This window comes from Cupressus sempervirens, chromosome 11 (genome assembly GCF_028749045.1).
Source record: "Cupressus sempervirens isolate cs-2001-9-10 chromosome 11, ASM2874904v1, whole genome shotgun sequence".
Taxonomy (NCBI): Eukaryota; Viridiplantae; Streptophyta; class Pinopsida; order Cupressales; family Cupressaceae; genus Cupressus; species Cupressus sempervirens.
In genome coordinates this window covers 279802410-279810401 of record NC_143128.1, presented here as the reverse complement: position 1 = coordinate 279810401, position 7992 = coordinate 279802410, and positions in this window count along the sequence as shown.

The window sequence follows — 7992 nt, the reverse complement described above, 5'->3', positions numbered from 1 at the left end:
GAGAGGGAGATCTTGGATTTCATTCCTCACCTTATTTCTGTGAAGATGAATGAGGCTCTCTTATGTCCTATCTTTCTACCTAAATTGGAGAAAGTGGCGTTTAACATGAAGAAAGGCAAGGCTCCTAACCTTGATGGATTTCCAACTGAGTTCTTTTAGGAGTTCTGGGAAATAGTAAAGTTTGATCTCCTTGAGGTGGTTCAAGAATCACATAGGAACAAATAGATGCTCAAGTCCATAATTTCTACTTTCTTGGTTCTCATAGCTAAATAGGAGAGGGCTAATCATTTGACTCAATTTAGACCTATTGTACTTTGTAATGTTGTTTATAAGATTATCACTAAGTTGATTGCTGAGAGACTTAAGCCTCTTCTCAGTTCTTTGATCTCTCCAGAGTAAGGGGGTTTTGTTGAAGGAATGAAAATTTTGGATGGTGTTGTGGTAGCAATGAAAGCTATTCATTCTATGGTTAATTCTAAGGAGAGGGCTATATTTATGAAGCTTGACATGGCTAAAGCTTATGATCGAGTGAGCTAGGAATTTTTATAGAACATTCTATTGGCATTTAGTTTTGTTGAGGAGTGGGTGAACTAGATTTTTAGTTGTGTGATCTCCACTTCCTATTCTGTTCTTGTAAACAGGGAACCATCTGATTTGTTTAGTGCTTCTTGGGGACTTCGGCAAGGGGATCCTTTATCTCCTTATTTATTCATTATCATGACAGAAGGTCTGGGAAGATTCATTAAGTCTCAAGTGGAGTGGGGTCTTATTCAAGGTTGGAGTTGGGACGATTCTCTCCCTTGCTATTCTCACCTTTAGTTTGTGGATGATACTACGTTGATGGGCTTTGCCAGAGTTAGTGAAGATGTGAACTTCAGGTGGGCTCTTGATATCTACTTGAGGGCTTCAGGTTAGTGCATAAATGATGGAAAATCTTCCATTTACTTCTTCGATACCCCACAACCTATTCAAAATAGGATTGCCAAGATCCTTAGATTTTAGATTGACTCTCTCCCCTTGATATACCTTGGGGACCCCTTTGATTTGGGATCTTGGTATCAGGTGTATTGGCAATAGATCTTGCATAAGTTCTAGAGCAAAGTCAATCATTGGACTTACAGATGGCTTTCTTCTGCTAGGAGAGCAATCCTCCTAAATACTGTGGTGCAAACTCTCCCTATTTATAGGTGTTGTGTGCAAGTTCCCCCTTCTTCCTTTATGAAGGATTTTGATGCTCTATCTCAATAGTTTCTTTGGTTTGATACCCTCCTCTCATCAATGTGGAGCCTGGTTAAGTGGGAGTATGTTTGCAGGCCAAAGCATGCTAAGGGCCTCTATCTCAGGTCTATGGCTCTGGTTGTCACGACACTGGCTGCTAAGTTGTATTGGAGATGGTGCCATAATTAGCATTTGGATTGGGCCAGGATTCTTACTCATAAGTACTTCTCTGTGGTTGATAGTTCAGATGTGCTAAGGCTTGCTTTGGTGGGGAAAGGTTCTTGTGTCTGGAATACCCTTAAAAAGGGAGCCCAACTAATTAAGGAGGGTCTATTTTGGATTTGTAATAGTGGATCGGATGCTCCATTTTGGCAGGACTCTTGGGATGGTCAACTGCCCTTGATTTCTAGCTTTCCCTAGCTTTAGCCTCTTTGTCATGCTTTTACTAATGCTGGCTAGTTTTTAAGGTGGTGCACTTTAAAACTGTCAAGCTTTTGGGTTAGGTGGAGGTGACTTGCTGGAAGGATTCTTAAGAGTGGCCTATTGGTGGCTTTGAAGAGGATCACACTCTTCTTTCTCATGTGTTGGAGGGTAGGTTTTGTATCTCTCTCAAGGAGAGAGACGTTTTGGCTTGAAGTCCTAGTCCTAAAGGAAAATTCTTGGTGGCTCAGGGCTATGCTACACTTGATAGGAACCTGCATGGTCCAGTGGAAGTACACTGGTGGAAGAAGGTTTGGAATATTTTTTTTTGGCCCAAATATAATTTTTTCTTATGGTTGTTAGCTTAGAAGAAGTGTTTCATGTGTGAGAATATTTGCAAAATAGGCTTCAAAGGACCTTATGTCTTCTTCTTATTCACACACAATGAAGAATGTATCTCTCACTTGTTTTTTCTCTACCCTTTTTCAAGGGAAATATGGCATAGATGGTGGGAGGCTTGGCACCATGGTTGTATCCATGCCACTTCTCTCACTATCTTTTGGGAAGGCTTGGGCAAACCTCCAGTGAAGACTTCCTTTTTGTAGATTGCCTAAATGGTTGGACTGGTTCTTATTCTCTAGAACCTTTGGTTGGAAAGGAATTGCAAAATCTTTTGCGATTCCAAATTGGATAGCCCTCAACTATGGAGGAAGATTCTTGGTAGGCTTCAAGAGACTATTTTTGCAAAATGTGATATGTTTGAAAGTATACATCCTAGTGACCAAGCTATTGTGAGGAATTTGAATCTAGATGGTAATAACTAGGGGCATACTTTTAGAAAAGGGTATTGTTATGGTAAGTAACATGTATGTAGGGTTGGGAGATGGACTCCTCCCCTAGCTAGAATCTTGAAGATTAATACAGATTGCTCTTCTTGGGGAAATCCTAGTCATGCTGGTATTAGAGCTATAGGTAGAAGTAATGAGGTTGGGGTGGTTTTTCTTTTCTCTATCTATAAGTGTCAGCACTCTAATAATTTGATGGAGGCCCTAGCTATTAAGATTGTTGTTGAGAGAGGATGCTCTTTAGGCTGGAAAAAGATCATATGTGAGTCTGACTCTCAGATTTTTGTTGATATGTTAAATAACCAAAGTTGGGAGAATGTTAATTGGGAATTAGCCTCTTTGGTAAGACAAATTTTAAGTCTTTGTGGTTCCTTGGATTTTGTCTCCTTTCATCATATCCCTCATGAATGGAACAATGTGGCGGATTGTTCGGCAAAGTGGGCTTCAAAGAATGTGGATAATTGGGATATCAGTGGTAGGGAAGAATTACCTTCTGATTATTGTAGGATTATTGATCAGGTTTTATTGGAGGATAGACATATGTAGTGGTACTATGGGCCTTTGGCCTTTGCATTGTAATTTGGAGTTATTTGAATAAAATTTTACACCTTTAAAAAAAAAAAATTTATTAAAATTTTACTACATCCAAAATTATTTATATTTCTTTTATCTCATTTTTTCCTACTAACTTTAACTTTTTCTTTTTTAATTCTTATATTTTTTTATGGTTTATATCTCTAAAGGCTATAATTTTAACAAATATTTTATGTAGTATTTATTATTTTTTTATTATTAAAAAGTATATTCATTTTTTAATAAAACTAAACAAATTGATGTGTAGATGGTTGTCAAATTTAATCTAGAAAGATAAAAGTTAACATTAACACACCATTGCACTTTACCCTTTCTACCATTGTAGAAATGCCTATTGACATTAACTAGAAAGTGTGGATTTTAGTACTTTTAAAATGAAATATTTAAATAAATTATATTGTTCAACAAACTTATTATACACATATTATTTAATATATTTCTATTAGTTTCCAAAAATTCAACAAATAATAATAATTTTAAGTTTATTAATACAATGATGTAGGTTTTCTTACTGGTTCTTTCTCGGTTGAGGTTTTGAATCATGTCTTTTTATAATTATATATATATATATATATATATATATATATATATATATATATATATATATATATATATATATATATATATATATATATATATATATATATATATATATATTCAATGGCTTTTACACTTTTGCCAAAAAAAAAATTAAAATCCCATGTATCAATAGGCAATAATATTTTAGCTTTGAAAACTAGCAAGTGTTGCAAGATTTTTAGTACTATTTTAAAGTTGGTAACTTGGTAGCCTCATGAATTTAGTTGCAAAGTTTGCCTTAAAAGTTTAAGCTCTAAAGTCTAAGGATTTTGGTAGTTTCATGAAGAGTGTTTGAATTAAAAAGAAAATATAATTTGATATAATTTTTCTATTTGTTTCCTATAATAATCACTACCAAACAAGTGGCATGTGATCAAGAGTGGTAGACAATTTTATAGTCTATTTTGGAGATGAAATGTTGAAGTCCATGTGTTTTCTCTTACTAATTTTAACCTCTTTAAACTAATCCTAAAACATCTCACCTCATCACACTAACTGGTTTTTTGAGCAAGGTCCTTTTTGTGATGGTGCACTCTTACTCTAGATCTCTTAGTTTATACCTTTAACTACCTCTAACTATATTTCTACCTTTATCTCCTTATCTTCTTATCTATTTTTATTCATATCTTTCTCTACCTCTATCTTCCCATGTCTCTAACCATTCAATTTTAATTTCCAAACTAGGAGGAGGGAGAGATATATAGAAGGAAGGGATAATAGGGGGTAGGTTGAGAAATGAAGAGAAAAATGATCTCTCTATGTGTGTGTGCACGTGCATGTGTGTGTGTGAAAGAAGGGAGAGGGAGAGATAGAAATAGAAAGAGGAGAGGGAAGTAGTAATACAAAAAGTGAGAGAGAGAGAGAGAGAGAGAGAGAGGAAATTACGTGATTTAGGAAAGGTAAAGGAGGTGAGAGAGATGGAAGGAAAGAGGAAGAGGGAGATCTCAAACATGAACCTATTTCTAATGGGGTAAGGAGCCTAATTATCTTCTCTATGTAGAGGTTTGGTTTAAAACATGCTCAGATCCTTTTAAGTGTATATATAATTGATTTGAAGCTATCACATACTAGACAAATGTATACACAAATAGATCAAATTCATTTTAATTTATAATGAAAATATTTTTGGCATACCCATTGGACACAAGGTGCAATTGCTAGCTTATATAAAATATAATTTAGAAAAAAAAAAGATATTTTATGTTGGCAGTTGGCAAAAAATGCCTTGCGGTGATAACCAATCTCTATTTGTTTCACTGAGACTTTTCTGTAGTAAGAATGGTGCAAACATAACATTGGAAGCAAATATACCCGTCTTATCATAGAAACTTTGAACCATGCTCCTACTATCAGATAATTTATTGGTATTAACTCTATCTTTTTTTTACATTGATTTTTTCACTGACCAGTCTAATCATAATAAATGCATGTACTCTCCATTATACTTTAATTTTTCTCCATTTTTCTATATACAAAAAATTGATTAAACTCCAAGAAATTCTTCATAAGACAATAGAAAATTAAGAATCAATATCTATAAATTATTTTTTAAGTCTAACCTTTCAAAATAGTAGATATGACTCTTGATTAGCTATAAAAATTAATTAGGCAAGGATCAATTGTGCTTTATATAAAACATAATACAAGGACTAATAAGAAACAAAAACTTAATTCTTAAACACATAAAAATAAAGCTTATCAAGATTTAGCTATTGATGTAATTAGGACCACTCATACCATAGCAAATAAACTAGGACCCACAAAAGACGAGGAACATTGAATATTTTGTAGCGAAAGGGTTCAAATTGTTTTGATGGAAAGCAAAGGCAAAAGAATTTCATAAGTCCCACGCGAGATTTGAAAAATCGCTAGAAAGGAAGATAAATGAAGAGCTAGAAAGTTTTGTCATGCCGTGAACGTCCAGCCTACAAAAGCCTCATATCTTATCAGTGTTCAGAAATTTGGAGAGTTGTGGAAATTTGATAGAATAAAAATTAACAGAGAAAAGTCTGGCCAGTATTGTGTGGAAAATTAACAGAAGAAAAAATCTCTAACTTGTATCAATGCATTATGACAAAATTTGAGGCAAACTTGTTAGATTACGGATTATGTAGAAAAAACTTCTATCTTTGCATTAGGACAGCATTTGAGGCAAACGTAGTCAGATCTTGTCATAGATTATGTAGAAAAAAAAAAATTAATTCGAAGAAATAACTTTATTAACATGACTCTTAGATTATCTGCTGGTGTCAAAATATGTTGGTGATCGAATAAAAATTGATGTGGAAGTTAATTAGATAATAATATGTTGTCAAAATATTTTAAGATAAAATTCTATAGGCAGTTAATCTATCAATTGTAGATTGTTAGTAGTTCTTTTACATATTTTACATAGAATGATATAATTTTTTACCTGTTATTGATACATTACTTTGTGTTCAGAGATCTATGTTTGTTTATGATGATTTCTTGGTTCATCTAAAGACTTTTTGTACTTGGTGGCTGAAAAAATGTCACACATGCCATGCTTTTGGAGAGGACTTACTTGTAATAAAAAACTCTTTTACTTTTATGAAGAAAAGAAAGATTTGAAAATTAAAAAGTTATTTATTTTGTTTAGAAATTAAAAGAATGTTGGTAAATATATGATGTAACTCGAAATGATAAGATGGATGTTGAAGTCTAAACTCCTAATAAATAGAATTTAACATTTAAATTGTTATTGGTAAATAAATAAAATAAGACATCTTTGGTTTGGTTTATATCAGTCTAATAAAATGCATATACACAAATCCAACTAGTCTAGTCTTAATTATAGTTTTAGGAAGTTAGAGTTATAGATATAAAAAATGTAAATATCTCTGCAACCATTGTATTTTTGGCATTCAAACTTTTGATCTTGTTATGGGCCAACTAGTTTGTAATTTTTTTGAAGTATCATGTAGATAAAGAAGATAAGAATGGATCTATTGACTCTCATATTTTATAATTTTAAATGGGCTTGAAGCAAAAGAGGTTTCTTGATTGTGTTCAATAAGGATTTGATGGTTCTCTTTTTCCTTTCTGGTCATGTTTTAGTATTTCTTTAGCCATAGTTTCTTTTGTTGCAGCTACTGAATTTCTGCTGATGGCTTCTTTGTGTTGAACACAACCTTGAGATAGAGACAATTTCCTCATTGTCATAAGGCTTTCTAGGTAGCAAAGTTCTATTTGAATTTTGGTTACTACAAAATATAGTCTCCTCATGCAAATAATATTTATTAGTATTTGTAGTATATTTTATAAAAACATCAAATATGGAATATTTAGATTTCTTCTTTCTTGGCATGTTTCTCTCTTCATTCTTAGCATGATAACAATATCATTCAACTTCACCATGGCCATCATCAAGGTTATCCTCTATTTCTTCTCCTATGTTCACTTCTTTATGCATCTTCTTTATTTTTTAGTAGTATATATCTCCATTATCGACAAGATAGCTCTTGTCTTCTTCTATACCCTACTTGCTTATAGTTGAAGTAATGACACATATATCTTTGAAAAGCACATGCTACCTATCCTACCCTACCTTCTAATAGGTATGAGAGAGTATTGTCACATATGATTTAAATATCACACATTAATACTTGATTCCTAAGTTAAAACATCAACTAGTCAAAATTTACTTACATATTCCTTTGTTTTTTTCTCACTTTGCATCACCATCAATTTTTTTGAAATGCCTCATCACAAATCATCTCAAAAAAAATTTAAGTGAAAAATGAGGTTTTTTTTCTTAGTGAAGAGATTGTAGAAGGAACCATAATAGCATAGGAACTGCTATAATTCATTCGACATACTAAGATTTTAACAATAATTGTAAAGCTTGAAATGATGAAAGCATATACCAAATTGAATTCTACATAAAAACTTGAAATTGTCTAGCTCTATAAATAAATAAATGGTACAAATGAATTTGTTCTTAATTAACTAGAGAAAAGTTTTTTATTATCATAATTGTTGGTGTAAGTAAGTATTTACTATTTACAGTTTACTTAGGTTAATGCATTATTTTATTATTTATTAGTTAGACATCTAGGAGTGTGCGTACTCATATGATTTGTCTTGTTGACAACACAGGAGTCAGCAACTCTTTTATGCACATGGTGTCTACAACATATGAGTTAGCAACTCTTTTAAGTACATGGTGTCTACAACATATCTATATGAGATACACCTTGTCATACTTATCCTCTCATTGATGCACATGCATTCATGCACAATAGAGGATAATCCACTTCTAGTCGACGCGTGCTTAGTTGTTGAGCTTATCTCTTTACTAACTCCTAGACAGTCT